This window comes from Loxodonta africana, chromosome 16, assembly GCF_030014295.1.
Source record: "Loxodonta africana isolate mLoxAfr1 chromosome 16, mLoxAfr1.hap2, whole genome shotgun sequence".
NCBI lineage: Eukaryota > Metazoa > Chordata > Mammalia > Proboscidea > Elephantidae > Loxodonta > Loxodonta africana.
Window position 1 is genome coordinate 6350997 of NC_087357.1, and position 24316 is coordinate 6375312.

Consider the following 24316-nt stretch of genomic DNA (forward strand, 5'->3'; position numbering starts at 1 on the left):
GCGTGCATAAATAAAGCTTTATTGGAACACCCGCTTACATATTGTCTACAGTGGCTTTCACGCTACAATAGCAGAGTCAAGTAGTTTCAACAGAGACCATACAGCCCCCAAAGTGACAGGTATTTACTATCTGGGTCTTCACAGATGAAGCTTGTCAGCCCTTGGCCTAAAGGGACATGCAAGCAATCAGAAAGTCTCTAGACTTGTATCATCAGTTCCCTGTCTGCCATCCACCCATGAAGACATCATTAGACTATTTTGATTGAATAGATGCTCTCTCTGCTTGTCCTTTTACACCTCAACCACAGCAAAGATGTGGCTACAAAAGTTTCTGGAATTTTCTAAAGCACTGGCTTAGCAATGCCTACTGGCCTCAAACACAAAGCACCACAGACCCACCACCACTAACACCCAGGTAGGTGCCAAGCGCCCAAGCCTGGGCCCCGTGGAGGCCAGCAGCAAAGTCCTCTCTACCCATAATACGAACTTGTTTCAGATGTTTCTGTTGCCGAGATTCCTGGGGGAGGCAACGGGATGATTTATGACTCGGTGTCCCGAATGGAAGAGCCTTATGTTCCAGACACGCTTTGGCAGCTGTAAACAAGCCAGCCTTGATCTCACCAGCTCTTTAAAGAGCTACTGCTGCTCTTCAAGGGACAGACTGGTCCGCAAAACAAGGCCAAGGTCTACTGAAACCCACTCAGACTCCCAGGCTCCAGCCCATCTTATGTGTTAAATTAGTTACATTACACCCAAAACCTATCAATGGCTGATAACTTGGATGGATAATTCTATCCTCTCACTCCTCAAACGATAACTCAGTCTAATGCTGCAGATGCAGCCAAGATTTCTAGACTGAAAATGCGCTACCCATTTGATTAAACACTTACAAATGCAGGAATAAAACACCAGTCTTCTATCTCACAGTAAATTCTTCAAAAACCATATACTCTAACGATTCATTATTTCTCTGGAAAGAAGACAGGTTCTTCCCCTCAAAGACAGCCTCGTGGCCTCAAAGTCTTAATTACAACAATTAAAATATGATTTATTGTGTCCAGGGCTTACGGAAAAATGACATCACAATATAGGTTCTTAGATTCTTTAAGTGACAGAAGAAATAGGGACCTGTCTGTCAGCAGGGTGCAGAGTCGGGTATCCTGGAGAATCATGGAAGGGACAAACCCTGGTGCAGTCCTCCCTCTGGGCGCAGGAGAAGGCAGGGAGCAGTAAGCCTCTACTACGTACACAGATTCATATAATACAACCGGGGAATACGCACCTTTGGGCATTTTTCTCATTTGTTTTTGGGTCTTTAAAAAATTAACAAAATACTGTCACCTATTTCAACCATTAAAGAAGTAAGCAGAGTGAAATCCTTCCAAAAGGAAAATGAAAGATTTCATAACGAAGAAAATTTTATTCATCTTCCATCGTTAGAACCCCTGGGTGATGAAACGGTTAACGCTCTCAGCTGCTCACCAAGAGTTTGGAGGTTCCAGTCCACCCAGAGGCATCTTGGAAGAAAGACCTGGTGATTTACTTCTGAAAAGTCAGCCACTGAAAACCCTGTGGGTGCAGTTCTACTCTGACACACGTGGGTCACCATGAATCAGCATCTCCATGTGGGTGCTATGTAAGCCCCCGGTGGCCTCCACTATCTGTGATGGCTCAGCTCCGTTTCTGCTCTGGGTGCACTAATACTAGTGACCCATCAAAATGACAGCTAAAGTCTGGGCTGAGTTTCCATACGGGAGAAAAAATCAGCAAGTACCAAGAAAGTTGCTTCTTCATGCTAATTATAAGCAAGAAATACAGGACTTGAATTCCTGAACTGTGATGTGTGTGTACATGTGTGTATGTGTGTATATGTGTGTGGGGGGGCTGTTTTCCCAGGCCTCTTCTTACTGATTCAAGCGTTCTATTAAAATTAATCTGATGAAAGTCTGAAGTAGTGGATTTCAATTTAAGAGGAATTCTTCACCGGCATCAGGAAAGGGAAAGCCAGCTGCTCCCCAGTAATTCCTCCTGGTCCAGCAAAGCCTGCTCAAGCTCAGCATGTGGCATTAACCACACACCAACTTATGGGGAAGGCAAGATGGATCCGGAACTGCCGCATCAGGTGAGGCCTAAGCCGCCTAGTCAGTCTGTTCCCACACCGAGGGGGACACCAGGGGCGTCAGGAGGCCAGGTAGCCTGCTTCCTCCAACCTGCTCTGCTCAGCAATGCCTGATGTACTGAGGCCACCACGCCTGTGTGGCAGCACACCTCTATAAAGAACCCTATTACGTAATCTCAGTTATGAAGGTGCTCCCTCTAGTAAGGGACACACAAGCCGGAAAGATCCGGGCGCCACTGGATGGACTTCAGTGAAGCAATAAAAATAACAAGATGGTGATGGAAACCAAAGTCTCAAGGAAGCAATGAGTCCACAGGACTAACAGCCCACACAACCCACAGCTTCCTCTAGCCTGAGACCAGAAGAACTAGATGGTGCCTGGCTATTAATAACGACCCCTCCGACCAGGGATACAACAGAAGGTCCCAATTACAATGGGAGAAAAATGTAGAACAAAACTCAAATTCATGAAAAAGACCAGACTTACTAGACTGACAGAGACTAGAAGAACCCCCTAGACTACTGCCCTATGACACCCTTTTAACCTGGAACTGAAGCCACTCCCAGAGGTCACCTTTCAGCCAAATAGTATATTGACCTATAAAATAAAACCATCAGACCAGTGAGGAATGAGCTCCTTAGAACAATCAACTATACAAGACCAAATGAGCAACATTTACCCCAAAGCAAAGACTAGATGGCAGGGAGGGACAGGGAAAGGGGAGGGGGAGGGAAATGAGGAAGGCAGGGTGGAAACAGGGAGAGTGCTGACCCACTGCAGGGACAGCAACCGAGGTAACGGGAACAAGCTGCGTATGAATTGTTTAATGGGACACTAACTTGCTGTGTAAACTTTCACCTAAAACACAATAAAATGTAAAAAAATATATATATATACAAAAAAAAGAATAGGAAGAGGGGTGGGAAGGGATGAACTTACAATAAAATATTTAGAGAACTAATATAAAAACTGACATGAGCTCTTCCTCAGAAGTTTATGCTGGGAGCCAACATGGAGTTAGGCTAAAAAAATAAAATAAAAACAGTTGCCATCCAGTCAACTCCAACTCATGACAACCCCAGAGGACAAAGCAGAGCTGTGCTCCACAGGGTTTAAGAAGGTGATGTCTTGGAAGCAGATGGCCAGGCCTGCCTTCCAAGGTGCCTCTGGGTGGGCTCGAACCTCCAATCTTTTGGTTAGTAGTTCAGCGTGATAACCGTTTACACAACCCAGGGATTCTGAGGGTAGTCTAAAACCAATAACCAAACCAGTTGCCATCGAGTCGATTCTGACTCACAGGAACACTATAGGACAGAGTAGAACTGTCCCATCGGGTTTCCAAGGAGTGGCTGGTGGATTCGAGCTGCTGACCTCTTGGTTAGCACCTGAGCTCTTAACCACTGCACCACCAGGGCCTCTAAATTCCCTCCCGACACCAAGTTCAAGGATTCTACCAATCATCTGGGAAATGGTTATTCAGCCTGGGATACCCAGACCCCCTGTAGCTCTTCTTCTTAACTGCTGGCTTTGAAGCAATTTAATGTCACAACAATTCTTGGACCTTTCTCAAAAACTAGTGGATAGGAGATGCCTTTTAATATCCAAAAGTTAAATTCTTTAAAAATATTGTATGTATAAAGATGACCAATGAACCAAACAAACTCTACGGCCCATAATCACGTATAGCCAAGGAACAGCTGCAAAGATGACAGCTAGGGAATGAACTGTCCGGCAGAGTAGAATTCCTTTTCCAAAGTCATATCTGGTCAAACTGGAGAACATAAGCATCTCTGAATGCTTCCACAGCAGAATTTTGGCCAAAGCTTTAGTTGTCTTATCAATTTTAAGCAACTAGCAACTAAAATCATTTGTAAAATATTTTGTACTTGATAAAACACAACTTTTTCCTACAGAAATAACACAGAGTAGGAAGAAATATTCATGTGCTAGGCAGATAAAACGAGAAACAGCCAGCAAAAATGAATCAGGGAATCAAATGTAGGTGCAGTGCCTGGGTCTGTGATGTGCACTGAAGATGCAATTTCGAGCGTGGTCTCAAGGGGCAGGCACGGCCGCGTGTATCATCGGAGCCACGGAGAGTGCACTGTGGGAACGCAATAAAAATTAAACCATCAGGAAGGTAAACTTTATCCCACAGCTTAAAGCAATATATATTCCAGACACTTTTTCGTAGCAATAATAAACATCTCATATAGGAAAGGCAAAATTCTACCCCAAAAGGAAAACACAAATAGAACCCTCGCAAAGCCGAACGATGGACACACGCTCTTGGTTTCCCACTGAAATGACACAACTGCGTTCACAAATCAAAGCCTGTCAGAGCCACTTTCTTGAAATGACTGGTCAAATGATTTGATTTTACTGGGTTTCTTCATATACAGCATTTTTTTGAAATAGCGATTAGCAATACCCAGCCCTTCCGCATGGCAGAAAGTACCCCTAGCCCTTTTTCAATGGAGTGAGCAATCTGGCCTGACGAGTCAATTTGGCTTTTCAAACTAACTGCAAGAAAGGTCAGCACCACTCACCTCAACATGCCCGGCCTTTGTCTGAAGCAAAAACCCAGTATTTTCTCATCTTAGGATGAACACAGTATTTTAATGAAGACCACCCACACTAATTTCCTGAGTACATCTTCCAGGGCTAGTCTCCCCAGACTTCACACTGCACCTGTGCCCACCCTTCCTCCGTGAACTCTGGCCTGGACTCTCTAAGCCCAACCGTCCCCTCATAAGGCCAGACCAGAAACAGCACTTCATACACGTCATCATATATGGGACGACCAGCCTCTATGACCCACCAGTCTGTCAGTCTGTCGTACTGTGGTGGCTTGCATGTTGCTGTGATGCTGGAAGGTATACCACTTATATTTCAAATACCAGCAGGGTCACCCGTGGTGGGCAGGTTTCAACGGAGCTTTCAGACTAAGACAGACTAGGAAGAAAGGCCTGGTGACCTACTTCTGAAGCTCAACCAATGAAAACACTCTGATCACAACATAATATGGTCCAATACAGTGCCAGAAGATGAGCCCCCAGGTTGGAAGGCACTCAGAACACACGTGGCTGCAACAATGGAGTCGAGCACACCACAGATGGCGAAGACGGCGTATGACCAGGCAGTACTTCTACTGCAGACGGGATCACCGTGAGTTGTGCCGACCCGGTGGCAATAAACAACAGGAATATCTAGGCCAGTGTTTTCCAGGTAGGGCCTGGAGAGAAGGGGACTGGGAGAGGGGTGTGGCAGAGAATCATCTGGAAGAGGATCTTCACACCACACTGGGTCTAACTCTGCCCACTTGGAGACTCTCTTACAGAGTCCCTGCAACAAAGGGCTGTCACAGACTCGGGCCGAGAAACTCTACAAGCCCACCGCCGACTCCAGGCAACTGGGGAGCCACACTCAGGAGATGAGGAAAGAGAATGGCAGATCCCCCAAACCAAAACCCCCAGAGAATAGAAGGTGTCACCCCTGCAAAGCACTCAATACATTGTCCTGAACCCTGCTGTTCAGTACATGCTTTATTTCTGATGCAAACCCTAAAAGCCTGTGGTGGAATAAAAAGAACAGCTTTCGCTTTGTCTGAAACTTAGCAGATAAAATGTATTGAAAGCAGACCCATACCTATTTGAAGCACTGAAAGGCTTCTCCATCTTACAGGTAACTAATACAATCAAAACTCAGGCAAACACAGCAGCAGTCAGAAGAAATATGGCGTGTGGCTCAGCAATAAAAAGTTGCACCAGAAGCCATTTGTCATTTTGGCCCACTCACCAGAGGCCACGGCTTGTTTCCCTACAGCTGGGCTGTAAATACCTATCTTGGACTTCTCAGAGAACCTGCCTTTGCATGGCACCTATGCTCAGGGCTTTTTAATTTACTGGAAAAGCTCATTCCTGGGGCATCCCATGTCCCCAGCTCAACAGGATCCTCACAGAAGCCCGGATCTCCTCAAGGCAAGCCACTTCCCTCCAGGAGCCCACTCCGCCTGGGCACCCTCCTTCCGACCTTCACTTAGACAACAAGACCCATGGCACTTTCAGCCCACCCCTTCTTCATGAAAGCCTTAGCCTCTGTCCACAAGCCACCATACACAGGGAGGTCTTAATACCCAGGAGCATGTTAAATGGAGTCCCTGAGTGGCACAAATGCTAAGTGCTTAAGTACTAGCTGAAAGGCTGCTGGTTCAAACCCACCCAGAGGTGGCCCAGAAGACAGGCCTGGTAGTCTGCTTCTGAAAGGTCACAGCCCTGAAATCCTATGCAGCAGTTCTACTCATAGGGTCACCATGAGCTGGAACTGACTCAATGACAACTAACAACAGCATACTAAACAGCAAGGAGCATGGTGCCCTGCCTTCAGAGCTCCCTGCAAAGACACAGGCTAAGTGCAGAGACAGCAGTATGGCACAGCTGACCTTGGGAGGGCTGGCAGTCAAGGTCATCTTGCTGATGGCTGAGTGGTCAACAAGTCCCACGTTCATGCTTGACTGGTGTGCTCTTACCTAATCCTCCAAAGGAACCCTGTGAGTGCGGCTGCATTGTTGTTGATGGTGTCGTTGACTCGACTTCGACTCATAGTGACCCTACAGGATAGAGCAGAACTGCCCCATAGGGTTTTCTAGGCTGCCATCTTCACAGATTACCAGGTCTTTTTCCTGCAGAGCCACTGGTGGGTTTGAACCACCAACCTTTCCGTTAGCAGCCGAGTGATTAACCTTTGCACCACTAGGGCTCCTTGTGGCATTAGAATGCCCATTTTAGAGAGAGAAACTGAGGCTTATAGGGATTTTAAGCAACCTGACCGAGTACATACAGCTACTAAGTGGCAGATCCTGATTCAGTCACAGCCTCAGAGCCACATCCCAGAGCATAACTATATGATGCTGCTCTATAAAAGACCCAGGAAAATAAGTACAGAGAAGGTTCCTAAAGAACAAGACCTGAAAATTCAAGAACCAAGGAAAGCCTGCTGGAGAAGGAAAGCTGTGAAGGGCGGATGGGAGCTCAAGGGGGCTGACCGAGGGGAGTTTGTAAGTGGAAGGAACAGATGTGCAAGGCCGAGAGAAGAAACGCTGAGCAAGCCTTTCTGTGGCAGCCCGCAGACGCTCCTGGGTGAAGCTGACTTGTTAGTTGACATCAAGGAGGCTCCACCGGGGTTGGGCTCAACAGAACCAAACACTGCCCGGTCCTGCGCCAGCATCTTGATCACTGGTACTTTTAAGACCACTGCTTTGCGTCAACCCATCTCAGTTCACTCGTTTTCGCTGAACTTCTATCAAACCTGACGTCCTTTTCTAGCAGTTGGTCTTTCCTGACCACATGTGCCAAGTAAGTGAGCCAAAACCTCGGCATCCTCGCTTCTAAGAAACATTCTGGCTGTGTTTCTTCTAAGCCTGACGTGTTCGTTCTTTTGGCAGTCCGCGGTATGCTCAGTTTCTTCGCCAACAGCACAGTCTGAACGCACCGTATTAAAACAGTGCTTGATTGTTGATATTTTAGTAGGAAAGGCAAGCCCACATTTAAGGTATCAACGCAGGCTAGGCTAATCACAAAGCATCTTTTTTGTTACATTGCTTTCATTTTTATCTAAACCAAAGGAGTCTAAGTAGCCTATTATAACAGGGTATGGACTATCCATGGTCTAGCAAATACAAAGGTGGGGGGCCTACAAGAGGCGGTTTATCTACCACTAAATCCCATTATTCCACTGCAATTTTCTAGCTTCCACTTCTTTCTGGAAAAATTCCCACTAGTTAAATTTTTCTGAGCAAATTCATCAGCTATATTTTTCTGGGCATAGTCTCTCCTTCTCTTTTTCTCTTCAGGAAAAAAACAGACCAGTGGCATCCTCCCCAAATCAACAGTAGGAAACACACACATTGCTATTATAAGTATGGCCCACCTTCTAAAGTCTGCCTGAGCTTCCAAGGCTCCTTCCATGGAGCTAGATGGACAAATGAAAACTAAAAAAGCATTCAAAAAAAAAAAAACAACCCACATTCATGCAAATCCAGATTAGACAAAGGTCAAATCGTGGCAGAGGGTACTATGGCGCACCAAAAAACTAGCCACTGGGACTCTCATCTTTGGGGGTATTTCCCTTCCACCCACTTGGAAACAGGTGCCTCGGGCTTCTCGCTGTCCTGTGTATGGCAGCATATGTACCCACACTAGTGCACTTGGAAAGTTCCCGGTCTGACCACAGCCTGGATTCTGTCTGATGTTCTACTGTCAGAATCCTCTCCAGTCACTGTCAACTGAGAAGTACTGGAAATTTGGAGGGTTTTTTTGTTGCCACAATGACTGTGGAAGCTATTAACATTTAACAGGCAAAGTCAGGAGCATAAAACACTCTGCAACACGTGGGGCCATCCCAAACAACAGAGCTGACCTCCATCCACAACTTCCAAAGGTCCTGTAAAACACGCAAATCTGAAATTAATCAGAACCTAAATTTAACATGCAAACAGGATCTGTTTTGCAGTTTTACTCTACACAGGGTTCTCCATGAATGCAACTACCTGTAACTCAAGGAAACGGTGGTTTTCACCATCTTTGGAACTTGACAAACAGTTGCCCACCATTTTGGAGAAATCACGTCACTCGTGTCAATGCTGATTGGATCACAAATCGCCAATAAGCAAAACCGTATCAATCATCGCTTGTAGCTAGCTGCTATGTTCGAGGTACAGACACCTGATTGCTTCATTATGACTTTCAGTGTGGCGCCACCCAAGCATTTACGTTCTAAATACGTAATGCCTTACTGTAAAAATCAGTGCCCTTTTATCTAGACCTTACTTCACAGTTTCGTGTGGGTTTTAGACAGTGTAGGTAGGTACATACTATCCGTGAATTTCACTTCAGGATTGTTAACAGAACCTTATCAACTATGTGTATTTAAATGGGGTGGAAGGTTCCTGCGTGGCGCAAACCATTCACGCTCAGCTACTAACCGAAAGGTTGGTGATTCAAACCCACCCAGGGGCACCACAGAAGAAAGGCCTGGCAATCTGCTTCCATAAAGCTTACAGCCAAGAAAACCCTATGGATCAGTTCTGCTCTGTAACACATGGAGTCGCCATCAGTCAGAATCAATCAGACGGCATTCAGTTGGTCTTGCGGCTGACGCTATTCAAACCCATTAGTCTACAGTGCAAAATTCTTAATACACAACACATGCAAAGAAAAGGAAACAAGGCACATTTATAAAAACCTCCCTCAAACTTTTAAAAAACTAAATGGCCATAATACTTAGCCTTTGATGTGTAAATGATTTAACCAAATATGAGAAAAGCAAAAGTCTGTAACATTCAGACAAGGTCAATGCTGAAAAGAGAATAAAACGTGCAAGTCCCATGGATCTGACAGAATTCCAAGTTGGCTTCTACCTGAATATTAGAAAAGCCGAGGCCAGGAAACGCTAAATAAAAGGTAACGCAACCAGGAATAACACAATAAAAGATATTACCTTCAAAACGCATTATTGTTGCCAATTATAAGAATCACGTCAACGTAATTTCAAAAACACAATCACCTTCAACAGAAGCAGTCTCTTTTTTAAATTTCAAAGAGTATTACATTAAGGTGATAACTCACCTCCAGCTATAATATCACTCTCCCTTATTGCAACACTACATTTCATAAATACTTCTCATCGACAAGTCAAGCTAATTCAGGTTAATTTTATTGTATTTTGGTGCGATCTCACGTTTGTGTGCAATTACCTTTATCATTTATTGCCCAGGCAGAAAGTAATCAGAGCAATTATTTGAAAAGGGAGGTTTATAAATTCTAAATCACAGTTGCTGGCATTTTTGATAAAACAGCAGCTTTATCTCTGAAAGTGGCAGGGACATGGGATAAGCCCTGCATCAGTCAAGTGCAGCTGACCCCAAGTGCATTCCACAATATCTGAAGTGCTTCCACAGAAACTTCCAGCATCATCCATCATTCTTCATAACACTAAAATAGCCACACACCTGAAGAATACAAGCTGGAGGATAATAAAAAGAAAGAAAGAAAGAAACCCAAGTAGTGTGGGCAAAAACCTTTAACGGCTCTCCCTTTTAAACTGTAAGATATGGTAAAGAAACCAGGCGGTGTACATAAACAGATACAACTTTGCGGTAACTCTAAATATCTGTATTCATATTCGTCAACTCCGTTTTAAATATAAATGAAATATGGAGCAGAGTCATAAAAAGGAAAAGCGCCTTTCTAGGCTGCACGCATTTTCTGTTGTGTATGGGTAGGGCTGCTTTGACAATCAGCTATCTCCATCGAGTTTGTGCAGATAACACTGCAGACCCCACACAGGACCACTTAACACCATCCCTCTGCACTTGATTCTCTCGTCCCCACTTTCTTCAAAAGTTTATCGCTGGAGAAAAGAATTTAACTTGATTTTAAGGACACCAATCAGGGACGAAATACTCAAGTCTCCCCCAATGTGATTTTCCCTAAGTTAACTGCGTGGGACAGCACAAGTTACGCAGGCCGCTGGGAGGGAGGCGTCCCTGTCCCTGATTATCCATGGCGATGCAAAAAATATCACCTCAGCTGTCAGCTAGGGCTCTCTTTAAGGACAGACTACCACCTCGCATATACATTATCCTTATCTTTTTTTTTTTTTAAGGCAAAATAAAATATCCATGTGATTATTTATTTCCTTCTGCACCTCTAAGTAGGCAACCTCCTGCCAACAGGCTGCTAAAGGGTCTAGCTGGCAGGGACTAAATTTATTAGCTCCATTTGCCTGGCCCTGGGCCAGATGCTTTACATACATTATCTCATTTGCTCCTCACAGTAACAAACCTAAGAGGTAGATCAAATTATGTGTGGATGAGAAAACAGAGAGAGAGACTAAGGAGCCCGAGGATACCACACGCAGGTGGCAGGTTGGTTTTCAAGGTCAAGTCTGACTTTCTTCAAAGCCTAGGCTTTCGCCAGGACTCTGAGCTATCCCCCGATCCAGACAGCCCACACTGTGTTAGTCAGCTCGGGCTTGGTGATTCTGCAATAACAAACACCACCACCATCGCCACCAGCCTGGGATTCTCTCCAGAACAGGAGCTTCAGGGGGTGCTGAACAGAGAAGGGGAGGCTTCAATCAAGGCGCCTCTACAACCTGACACACGGGTGCCTCCACGACCTTACACACAGGCACGGTGCGCAACAGGGAAGGGAGCAGGACAATCACGCACTACAGCTTAAAGGTGTCTACCCAGGGGCTCCACTTGTCATTTCAGCTCACGTTTTATTTGCCGGAGCAAGTCACAGGACCACACCCAACCTGAATAGGGTGGAGTTCTGGGCTCTCCTGCAGACCCAGGAAAGCAGGAGACGGAAATACTACTGAGTGCTGGCTATGCCTTCCAGATGTACGAATGCTAGTGGAATCTAGGCTTACCTCAGTGTGTATGCTATTATTGGGCCAGAAACGGATTTAATGTCCTCAGAAAGGCAGCGATGAGCAGGGCGGTCATACGAGTAATATCATCTGCTGACAAGTGCTCCATGGAAAGGGAATCCATGATCATTTACTTTCATGCTAAATGGAAGCAGGAACATCAGAAAACGTAATGGTGGAAGACTGGTTGGTTTATCACTAAGTGAATAAACCCACACAGCTATAGGAAACCTTGGTGGCATAGTGAGTAAGAGCTATGGCTGCTAACCAAAAGGTCGGCAGTTCAAATCCACCAGGCGTTCCTTGGAAACTCCATGAGGCAGTTCTACTCTGTTGTTTAGGGTCACTATGAGTTAGAATTGACTCAATAGCAACAGGTTTGGTTTTTTTTTTTTTAATGTGGCTAAAAGGAGTAACTATTCCAGAAAAAGAGAACATGGAATTAAAAATCTATATGTTATTGAAAAACTCTATTAAGTTACCCAGTAGGCCGCCCTAAACACTCCTTATAAATGACTCCAAAACAGACCCTCCATTTCCCAAGGGAATAAAGACCTTCTCAGTCTTGGAACTGATAACTGGCTTTCTATCCTCCCGGGAGATAAGATCCAATCTCCAACCTAGAGAAAGAGAAGACGCCCTTCCCAAAAGGTCACAGCCATGAAAACCCTATGGAGCACAGCTCTACTCTGACACACATGGGGTAGCATGAGTCGGAGCTGACTTAAGGGCAAATGATTTAGTTTTGGTTTTTCCCCACTAGGAGGGCAGGATCAATCTGAGAGTGTCATGTCAGCAATTCTGAACCAAGGAGTACATGGGCAAATCCCATGCAAAAGTCACTGTTCTTTAAAAAGAGAATCCCTGATGGAGCAGGAGAACAGTGGGATGCAGACCTCAAATTCTTGTAGAAAGACTGACCGGACTTAATGGTCTAACTGAGACTAGAGGGACCCTGGAGGTCATGGTCCCCCCAGACCTTCTGTTAGCACAAGACACGAACCATTCCCAAAGTCAACTCTTCAGACAGGGATTGGACTGGACTATAAGACAGAAAATGATACTGGTGAGGAGTGAGCTTCTTGGCTCAAGTGGACACATGAGACTATGTGGGCAGCACCTGTCTGGAGGTGAGATGAGAAGACAGAGCTGGACAGGAGCTAACTGAATGGACATGGGGAATACAGGGTGGAGAGAAGGAGTGTGCTCTCTTATTCAGGGGAGAGCAGCTAGTACATAGCAAGGTGTGTATAAGTTTTTGTATGAGAGACTGACTTGATTTGTAAATGTTCAGTTAAAGCACAATAAATTCAAAAAAAGGAAAAAAAATTCTCTAGCAGCTATCTCGGGCCTAAAATAAAGAGAGGTCACTGTTTAGAAGAATATGGGTAGAAAATTGGCCAAGCCAACTGCCACCAATGGAGGTAAGGCCAAGAAAGAAATATTTGCAAAGAATTTTGATCCAAGAAAATTAACAGGGCCTATTTTATGAAACGGTCTGGGCCCAGGCTCCAGTCCTGCCTCTGTCCCTGACACTAGGAAGCAACTGACCCAAAGCCACTGAGCTAAATCTTTTGGCTTCAGTTTATCTCTACAAGTCTGTCCAGATCAGACATTCAAGGAGCCCTGGTGGTGCATTGGCTGCTAACTGAAAGTCTTGTGGTTCAAACCCACCAGCCACTCCACAGAAGAAAGACATGGCAGTCTGCTTCCATGAAGATTTACAGGAAACCCTATGGGGCGCTTCTACTCTGTCCCATAGGGTCACTATGAGTTGTAACCGACTGAATGGCAAGAGGCAGGCTTATATTTAGAGGAGTGCTGATGATGAAACAGGAATCAAGCTAATGGGAGACACCAGGCCATTTGGTATGGTAACACTGAATCATGGTAGGCTATATAGTTAGTCTCTGACCTGTGACGTATTTGAGTTACGACAAACTGCACTGACGATCATCTGTTTTTTTCGTACCTCTTATCGTTAGTACTACGTACTACATACAATGTTGCAGTGCATAAGTTGCTGATGTCATCATTCTCAGACGTTCACTCACATGCTCAGCGTTAGGGTAAAAATACAGATAATAAAAGGCGATAATTAATGAAAGCTAAAAAAAATGGTATCCAACTTATGTCAGAACCGACTTACAATGGAATCATCAGAAGGAAACCCCATTGTAAGTCAGGGACTACCTGATGGCTAATATTTAGGGTATTAATAAAGTTAATCCTTATGGTAAACCAGTGAGAAAGGTGGTATTACCGCCCCACATTACAGATGAGGAAACTGGCACAGAGCAGGTTACATTTCTAGTAAGTTGCAGAAGCCAGAAATCAAACCCAGGGATGCTGTCTCCAGAGCCCAGCCTATTAACCAAACTCTCCTCTAACTTCAAGGTGCTCTAAGAGACAGCCTCCAAAGAAATGGCTTCCTGGTTATCCTAGTCATCTAGTGCTGCTATTACAGAGATACCACAAGTGGATGGCTTTAACCAAGAGAATGCCAGTAGGCTACAACTTCAAATTCAGGGTGTCAGCCCAGGGGAAGGGTTTCTTTCTCTGTCAGCTCTAGAGAATTGTCCTTGTCATCAGTCTTCCCTGTACAGGGACCCTGGGTTCAAAAGACCTGCTATTCCCCTGGCTCTTGTTTCTTGGTGGTATAAGGAACCCCATCTCTCTGCTCACTTTTCTCTTTTGTATCTCAAAAGAGCTTGGCTTAAGACACAATCCAACCTTGCAGATTGAGTCCTGCCTCGTGAGCATAAATGCCACCTATCCCACCTCATTACCTTCACACAGGTAGAATTTACAACACAGGAAAATCACATCAGATGACAAACTGGTGGACAATCACACAACACTGGGAATCATGGATTAGCCAAGTTGCCATACATTTTGGGGACATAATTCAATTCATGACACCAGGCACTAATCTGAATTCTCGGAGTATCAAAACTAACAACAACCAGGTGGAGCCAAGATGGCAGAATAGACAGATGCTTCCGGCGAGCCCTCTTTACAACAAAGACCCGAAAAAACCAAGTGAAACGAATATATTTGTGACAAGCTGGGAGCCCTGAGCATCAAAGGCAAGCTTAGACAACGAACTGAGGGGCAGAGGGAGGAAGAGACCGTTCAGAAGTGGAGAGGAGTTACCGGACCTGAATCGCGGGAAACGCTCAGGCACCACTGCAAGAGCAGCGGCAGCGGCAGTGGCAGGCTGGAACAAGCGTTCGGCTGCAGTTTCCTCAGGGAGAAGCAGCCAGCCACATGACCTACTCACATCTCTGGAACCTGAGGTGAACAGTGCTCTCGGCAAAAGCTAAGTACTTGCGTATATTTTACCGCGTCCCCCCACCATAAACTGGCTTCAGTGGCTGAATCCCTGGGCCTGAGATAGACCCTAGTGAGCACCTAGTGCCATCCTCCTAGACTTGGGGAAGGAAAAAATTTGCATTTGCGGAAAAAGAGAATTTGCTACCTCCAGGAGAATAGGCCCTTGTTGACAACCTCCAACCATTTCAGCGGTGCGGTGAAGACGTGAGCGTTTGAAATTTGACATTGCTTTGCCTGTTAAACAAGGTCCTCACCTACCCACATCAGGGACCTAAGGACTGGTAGCTCCACTCAAGTCACCCAGCTACCTGCGACAGGGGTCTAAGGGTAACTGATAACTCCCAGTCCTTGCAACCAAAAACTTTGGGTGCCCATAGACCCTCTGCAGAACCCACCCACCAGCACGCTCTAGGGAAGAGAGGTGCATTTTCCTCAGAGACACTTGGGGGTCGGTTCTCAGGCCCCTGTCTTGTTCAGAGCGTGGCCCCCTGCTGCACTCAGATACCGGTAGGTACGCCAATCACCCCTGCCCCTCTAAGACTGTAGGACAGAGCCTGTACCACACACTTGATAATCAGCTACCTGGAAACCTGAGCTGAATTCATACAAGAAAACTGAATGGACTCCTAGACTGATATACCCGACAACAGCTCTAGCCAGCTAGGGACAGGACACCAGAGCTCCAAAGGTGAAAATAATCAAGCTAGCTCACTCAAGCAGCCCATAGGGGTATACCAGAACGAAACAAAGCAAGCAGCTATGACACAGTAAGCAAGCATAAACTAATACAATAACTTAGAGATGGCTCGGAGACAACAGTCAATATCAAGCCACATGAAGAAACAGACCATGGATAGGAAGGCTTAACATAGTAAAAATGTCTATTCTACCAAAAGCCATCTATACATACAATGCACTTCCCATCCAAATTCCAATGGCATTTTTTAATGTGATGGAGAAACAAATCACTAACCTTATATGGAAAGGAAAGAAGACCCGGATAAGTAAAGCATTACTGGAAAAGAAGAAGAAAGTGGGAGGCCTCACTCTACCTGATTTTAGAACATATTATACAGCCACAGTAGTCAAAACAGCCTGGTACTGGTACAACAACAGGCACATAGGCCAATGGAACAGAATTGAGAACCCAGATATAAATCCATCCACATATGAGCAGCTGATATTTGACAAAGGCCCAGTGTCAGTTAATCGGGGAAAAGACAGTCTTTTTAACAAATGGTGCTGGCATACCTGGATATCCATTTGCAAAAAAATGAAACAGGACCCATACCTCACCCCATGCACAAAAACTAACTTCAAGTGGATCAAAGACCTAAACATAAAGACTAAAACGGTAAAGATCATGGAAGAAAAAATAGGGACAATGTTAGGAGCCCTAATTCAAGGCATAAACAGAATACAAAATATTACTAAAAATGACGAAGAGAAACCAGATAACTGGGAGCTCCTAAAAATCAAACACCTATGCTCATCTAAAGACTTCACCAAAAGAGTAAAAAGACCACCTACAGACTGGGAAAAAACTTTCAGCTATGACATCTCTGACCAGCACCTGATCTCTAAAATCTATATGATTCTGTTAAAACTCAACCACAAAAACACAAACAACCCAATCAAGAAGTGGGCAAGGGATATGAACACGCACTTCACTAAAGAAGATATTCAGGTGGCTAACAGACACATGAGAAAATGCTCTCGATCATTAGCCATTAGAGAAATGCAAATTAAAACTACGATAAGATTCCATCTCACTCCAACAAGGCTGGCATTAATCCAAAAAACACAAAATAATAAATGTTGGAGGGGCTGTAGAGAGATTGGAACTCTTATACACTGCTCGTGGGAATGTAAAGTGGTACAACCACTTTGGAAATCTATCTGGCGTTATCTTAAACAGTTAGAAATAGAACTACCATACAACCCAGAAATCCCACTCCTCGGAATATACCCTAGAGATACAAGAGCCTTCACACAAACAGATATATGCACACCCATGTTTATTGCAGCACTGTTTACAATAGCAAAAAGCTTGAAGCAGCCACGGTGTCCATCAACAGATGAATGGTTAACAAATGATGGTACATTCACACAATGGAATACTACACATCGATAAAGAACAGTGATGAATCTGTGAAACACTTCATAACATGGACGAACCTGGAAGGCATTATGCTGAGTGAAATTAGTCAGATGCAAAAGGACAAATACTGTATAGGACCACTATTATAAGTTCTTGAGAAACAGTATAAACTGAGAAGAACACATTCTTTTGTGGTTACGAGAGGGGGGAGGGAGGGAGGGAGGGTGGGACAGGGTTATTTACTGATTAGTTAGTATATAAGAACTACTTTAGGTGAAAGGAAGGACAATACTCAATATAGGGAAGGTCAGCTCAACTGGACTGGACCAAAAGCAAAGAAGTTTCCCGGATAAACTGAATGCTTCGAGGGTCAGCGGAGCAAGGGCTGGGGTTTGGGGACTATGGCTTAAGAGGACTTCTAAGTCAATTGGCATAATAAACTCTATTATGAAAACATTCTGCATCCCACTTTGAAGTGTGGTGTCTGGGGTCTTAAATACTAACAAGCGGCCATCTAAGATGCATCAATTGGTCTCAACCCATCTGGATCAAAGGAGAATGAAGAACACCAAGGTCACACGATAACTACGAGCCCAAGACAGAAAGGGCCACATGAACTAGAGACTTACAGCATCCTGAGACCAGAAGAACTAGATGGTGCCCGGCCGCAACCAATGACTGCCCTGACAGGGAACACAACAGAGAACTCCTGAGGGAGCAGGAAAACGGTGGGATGCAGACCCCAAATTCTCATAAAAAGACCAGACTTAATGGTCTGACTGAGACTAGAAGAATCCCAGCAGTCATGGTCCCCAAACTTTCTGTTGGCCCAGGACAGGAACCATTCCCGAAGACTACTCATCAGACATGGAAGGGACTGGACAATGGGCTGGAGAGAGATGCTGATGAAGAGTGAGCTACTTGTATCAGGTGGATGCTTGAGACTGTATTGGCATCTCCTGTCTGGAGGGGAGATGGGAGGGTAGAGAGGGTTAGAAACTGGCAAAAGGGTCAAGAAAGGAGAGACTGGAAGAAGGGAGCGGGCTGACTCATTAGGGGGAGAGTAAATGGGAGTATGTAGTAAGGTGTATATAAGCTTATATGTGACAGACTGACTTGATTTGTAAACTTTCACTTAAAGGACAATAAAAATTATTTTTTTTTAAAAAAAGAAACAGACCATGATCACCTCAACAGGCTCTCAAAACAAAGAATCCAGGGATTTTCTAGATGAATGTGCATTCCTGGAATTACCAGATGCAGAACACAAAAGTTTAATATACAGAACCCTTCAAGACATCAGGAAAGAAATGAGGCAATATGCAGAAAAAGCCAAGGAACACACAGATAAAGCAACTGAAGAAATTAGAAAGATTATTCAGGAACATAATGAAAAGTTTAATAAGCTGGAAAAATCCATAGACAGACAGCAATCAGAAACTCAGAAGATTAACAATAAAATTACAGAATTAGACAACTCAATAGAAAGCCAAAGGAGCAGAAATGAGCAAGCAGAAGCTAGAATTTCTGAACTCGAAGATAAATCACTTGGCACTAATATATTTGAGGAAAAATCAGATAAAAGAATTTAAAAAAATGAAGAAGCCTTAAGAATCATGTGGGACTCTATCAAGAGAAATAACCTACAAGTGATTGGAGTACCAGAACAGGGAGGGATAATAGAAAATACAGAGAAAATTGTTGAAGATTTGTTGGCAGAAAACTTTCCTGATATTGTGAAAGATGAGAAGATATCTATCCAACATGGTCATCGAACTCCACATAAGGTAGATGTTAAAAGAAAGTCACCAAGACATATTATAATCAAACTTGCCAAAACCAAAGATAAAAAGAGAATTATAAGAGCAGCGAGGGATAAACGAAAAGTCACCTACAAAGGAGAGCCAGTAAGAATAAGCTCAGACTACTCGGCAGAAACCATGCAGGCAAGAAGGCAATGGGATGACATATTATAAAAACTGAAGGAAAAAAGTTGCCTGCCAAAGAATCATATATCCATCAAAACTGTCTCTTAAATATGAAGGTGAAATTAAGACATTTCCAGATAAACACAAGTTGAGGGAATTCGTAAAAACCAAACCAAAACTACAAGAAATACTAAAGGGAGTTCTTTGGTTAGAAAATCAATAATATCAGGTATCAACCCAAGACTAGAACACTGGGCAGAGCAACCACAAGTCAACTGAGACAGCGAAATCCAAAAAAACAAAGCAAGATTATAAAAAAAAAAAAAATCCTAAGCCAGGGTAACAGCGATGTTATTATATAAAAGAAGACAACATTAAAATAAAGAAGGAATAAGAAATGTAATCATATACTTTCCATATGGACAGGAAGATACAGTGATACAAAGAAATAAAAGTTAGTTTTAAATTTAGAAAAATAGGGGTAAATAATAAGGTAACCACAAAGGAGACAAATTATCCTACTCATTAACATAAAATACAAGGGAAAAATACAGACTCAGCAGAAACAAAATCAACAACAACAAATAAGAGGAAAAGACAATATATAAAGAAAATCTACTCAGCACATAAAATGGAGTGGGAAAAAGAAGCTGTCAACACACAAAAAAACATCAAAATGATAGCACTAAATTCATACCTAACCATAATTGCCCTGAATGTAAATGGACTAAATGCACCAATAAAGAAACACAGAGTGGCAGAGGGATTCAAAAACAAGATCTGTCTATATGCTGCCTACAAGAGACACACCTTAGACTTAGAGACACAAACAAACTAAAACTCAAAGGATGGAAAAAATACATCAAGCAAACAACAATCAAAAGAGAGCAGGAGTGGCAATATTAATTTCTGACAAAATAGACTTTAAATCTAAATCCATCATAAAGCATAAGGAAGGACACTAAATAATGATTAAAGGGACAATACACCAAGAAGATATAACCATATTAAATATTTATGCACCCAATGACAGGGCTGCAAGATACTTAAAATGAACTCTATCAGCATTGAAAAGGGAGATAGACAGCTCCACAATAATAGTAGGAGACTTCAACACACCACTTTCAGTGAAGGACAGGACATCCAGAAAGAAGCTCAACAAAGACACGGAAGATCTAAATGCCACAATCAACCAACTTGACCTCGTAGACATATACAGAACACTCCACCCAACAGCAACCAAGTATATTTTCTTTTCTAGTGCACATGGAACATTCTCTAGAATAGACCATATATTGGGTCATAAAGTAAGCCTTAGCAGAATCCAAAACACTGAAATATTACAAAGCATCTTCTCTGACCATAAGGCTATAAAAGTGGGAAATCAATAACAGGAAAAACAGGGAAAAGAAATCAAACACTTGGAAACCGAACAATACCCTGCTCAAAAAAGACTGGATTATACAAGACATTGAGGATGGAGCAAAGAAATCAGAGAATCAAATCAGAATGAAAACACTTCCTATCAGAACCTTTAGGACACAGCAAAAGCGGTGCTCAGAGGCCAATTTATACCAATAAATGCACACATCAAAAAGAAGAAAGGGCCCAAATCCAAGAATTATCCCTACAGCTTGAACAAATAGAAAGAGAGCAACAAAAGAAACCCACAGGCACCAGAAGAAAACAAATAATAAAAATTAGAGCTGAACTAAATGAAAGAGAAAACAGAAAAACAATTGAAAGAATTAACAAGACCAAAAGGTGGTTTTTTGAAAAATCAACAAAATTGATAAACCATTGGCCAAAGTGACAAAATAAAAACAGGAGAGGAAGCAAATAACCCAAATAAGAAATGAGAAGGGTGACATTAAAACAGACCCAACTGAAATTAAAAGAATCATATCAGATTACTGTGAAAAACCATACTCAAACAAATTTGAAAACCTAGAAGAAATGGATGAATTCCTAGAAACACACTACCTACCTAAAGTAACACAAACAGAGGTAGAACAACTAAATAGACCCATAACAAACGAAGAGATTGAAAAGGTAATCAAAAAAACCCCAACAAAAAAAAATCCCTGGTCCTGACGGCTTCACTGCAGAGTTCTACCAAACTTTCAGAGTAGAGTTAACACCACAACTACTAAAGGTATTTCAGAGCATAGAAAAGGATGGAATACTACCAAACTCATTCTATGAAGCTACCGTATCCCTGATACCAAAACCAGGTAAAGACACCACAAGAAAAGAAAATTATAGACCGATATCCCTCATGAATATAGATGCAAAAATCCTCAACAAAATTGTAGCCAATAGAGTTCAACAACACATCAAAAAAATAATTCACCATGGCCAAGTGGAATTCATACCAGGTATGCAGGATTTTTTATGCAGGGATCGTTCAACGTTAGAAAAACAATTAAGGTAATAATCCACCACATAAATAAAACAAAAGACAAGAATCACATGATTTTATCAATTGATGCAGAAATGGCATTTGACAAAGTTCAACAATCATTCATGATAAAAACTCTCAGCAAAATAGGAATAGAAGGAAAATTCCTCAACATAATAAAGGGCATTTATACAAAGCCAACAGCCAACATCACCCTAAACGGAGAGAGCCTGAAAGCATTTACATTGAGATCCGGAAACCAGGCAAGGATGCCCTTTATCACCACTCTTATTCAACATTGTGCTGGAAGTCCTAGCCAGGGCAATTAGGCTAGACAAAGAAATAAAGCACATCCAGAGTGGCAAGGAAGAAGTAAAAGTATCCCTGTTTGCAGATGACATGATCTTATACACAGAAAACCCTAAGGAATCCTCCAGAAAACTACTGAAACTAATAGAAGCGCTCAGCAGAGTATCAGGATACAAGATAAACATACAAAAATCAGCTGGATTCCTCTACACCAACAAAAAGAACATCAAAGAGGAAATCACCAAATCAATGCCATTTACAGTAGCCCCCAAGAACAGAAAATACTTAGGAATAAATCTTACCAGAGATGTAAAAGACTTATAAAAAGAAAACTACAGTACACTTCTGCAAGAAATCCAAAGAGACATATATAAGTGGAAGAACATACCTTGCTTGTGGATAGGAAGACTTGTCTATTCTACCAAAAGCGATCTATACATTTAATGCAATTCTGATCCAAATCCCAACGACATTCTTTAATGAGCTGGAGAAACAAATCACCAACTTCATATGGAAGGGAAAGAGGCCCCGGATAAATAAGGCATTACTGAAAAAGAAGAACAAAGTGGGAGGTCTTACGTTACCTGATTTTAGAACCTATTATACCACCACCATAGTCAAAACAGCCTGGTACTGGTACAACAACAGATACATGGACCAATGGAACAGAATTGAGAATCCAGACATAAATCCATCCACATATGAGCAGCTGATATTTGACAAAGGACCCAAAACAGTTAAATGGGGAAAAGACAGTCTTTTTAACAAATGGTGCTGGCAGAACTGGACATCCATCTGCAAAACAATGAAACAAGACCCATACCTCACTCCATGCATAAAAACTAACTCAAAATGTATCAAAGACCTAAATATAAAATCTAAAACGATAAAAAATAGGGACAACATTAGGAGCCCTAATACATGGCACAAACAGTATACAAAACATTATAAAGAATGTAGAAGAAAAACTAGGTAACTAAACCCAGCGCCGTCGAGTCGATTCCGACTCATAGCGACCGTATAGGACAGAGTAGAACTGCCCCATAGAGTTTCCAAGGAGCTAGATAACTGGGAGCTCCTAAAAATCAAACACCTATGCTCATCCAAAGAATTCACCAAAAGAGTAAAAGACTACCTACAGGCTGGGAAAGAGTTTTCAGCTATGACATTTCTGATCAGCGCCTGATCTCTAAAATCTACATGATACTGCAAAAACTCAACTGCAGAAAGACAAATAACCCAATTAAAAAATGGGCAAAATATATGAATAGATACTTCACCAAAGAAGACATTTAGGTAGCTAACAGATATATGAGGAAATGTTCATGATCATTAGCCATTAGAGAAATGCAGATGAAAACTACAATGAGATTTCATCTCACTCCAACAAGGCTGGCATTAATCCAAAAAACACAAAATAATAAATGTTGGAGAGGCTGTGGAGAAATTGGAACACTTCTACACTGCTGGTGGGAATGTCAAATGGTACAACCACGTTGGAAATCAATTTGGCACTTCCTTAAAAAGCTAGAAATAGAACCAGCATATGATCCAGCAATCCCACTCCTTGGAATATATCCTAGAGAAATAAGAGCCTTTACACGAACAGATATATGCACACCCATGTTTATTGCAGCACTGTTTACAATAGCAAAAACATGGAAGCAACCAAGGTGCCCATCAATGGATGAATGAATAAATAAATTATGGTATATTCACACAATGGAATACTACGCATCGATAAAGAACAGTGAAGAATCTGGGAAACATTTCATAACATGGAGGAACCCAGAAGGTGTTATGCTGAGTGAAATGAGTCAGTTGCAAAAGGACAAATATTGTATAAGACCACTATTATAAGAACTTGAGAAATAGTTTAAACTGAGAAGAAAACATTCTTTCGTGGTTACGAGGGAGGGGAGGGAGGGACAGTGGGAGAGGTGCATTCACTAATTAGATAGTAGATAAGAACTACTTTAGGTGAAGGGAAAGACAGCACACAATACAGGGGAGGTCAGCACAATTGGACTAAACCAAAAGCAAAGAAGTTTCCTAAATAAACTGAATGCTTCGAAGACCAGCATAGCAGGGGCAGGGGTCTGGGGACCATGCTTATAGGGGATATCTAAGTCAATTGGTGTAATAAAATCTATTAAGAAAACATTCTGCATCCCACTTTGAAGAGTGGCGTCTGGGATCTTAAACACTAGCAAGCAGCCATCTAAGATGCATCAACTGTCTCAACCCACCTGGATCAAAGGAGAATGAAGAACACCAAGGGCACAAGCTGATTACAAGCCCAAGAGACAGAAAGGGCCACATGAACCAGAGTCTACATTATCCTGAGACCAGAAGGACTAGATGGTGCCCAGCTACAACCAATGGCTGCCCTGACAGGGAACACAACAGAGAACCCCTGAGGGAGCAGGAGAGCAGCTGGATGCAGACCCCAAATTCTCATAAGTCCAGGCTTAATGGTCTGACTGAGACTAGAGGGACCCCGGTGGTCATGGTCCCCAGACCTTCTGTTGGCCTGGGACAGGAACCATTCCCAAAGCCAACTCATTAGACATGGATTGGACTGGACAATGGGTTGGAGAGGGATGCTGGTGAGGAGTGGGCTTCTTGTATCAGGTGGACACTTGAGACTATGTTGGCATCTCCTGCCTGGAGGGGAGATAAG

General features: G+C 43.0%; 1 protein-coding gene across 4 annotated transcripts in view; it reads right to left on the bottom strand.

The window, feature by feature from the left end:
• Nucleotides 1-24316, bottom strand: part of MGMT (O-6-methylguanine-DNA methyltransferase) — a 282155-nt gene that overhangs the window by 228853 nt on the left and 28986 nt on the right. The window contains exon 1 of one of the 4 annotated variants that reach the window (XM_064269181.1): nt 22022-22178. The exons of 2 other annotated variants lie outside the window; for them this stretch is intronic. The gene's annotated coding sequence lies outside the window, so the exon portion shown is untranslated. Of the gene's footprint in view, nt 1-4131; nt 4225-22021; nt 22179-24316 lie in introns of those variants that run through there. One more of the 4 variants, XM_023559824.2, reaches the window with a different exon arrangement.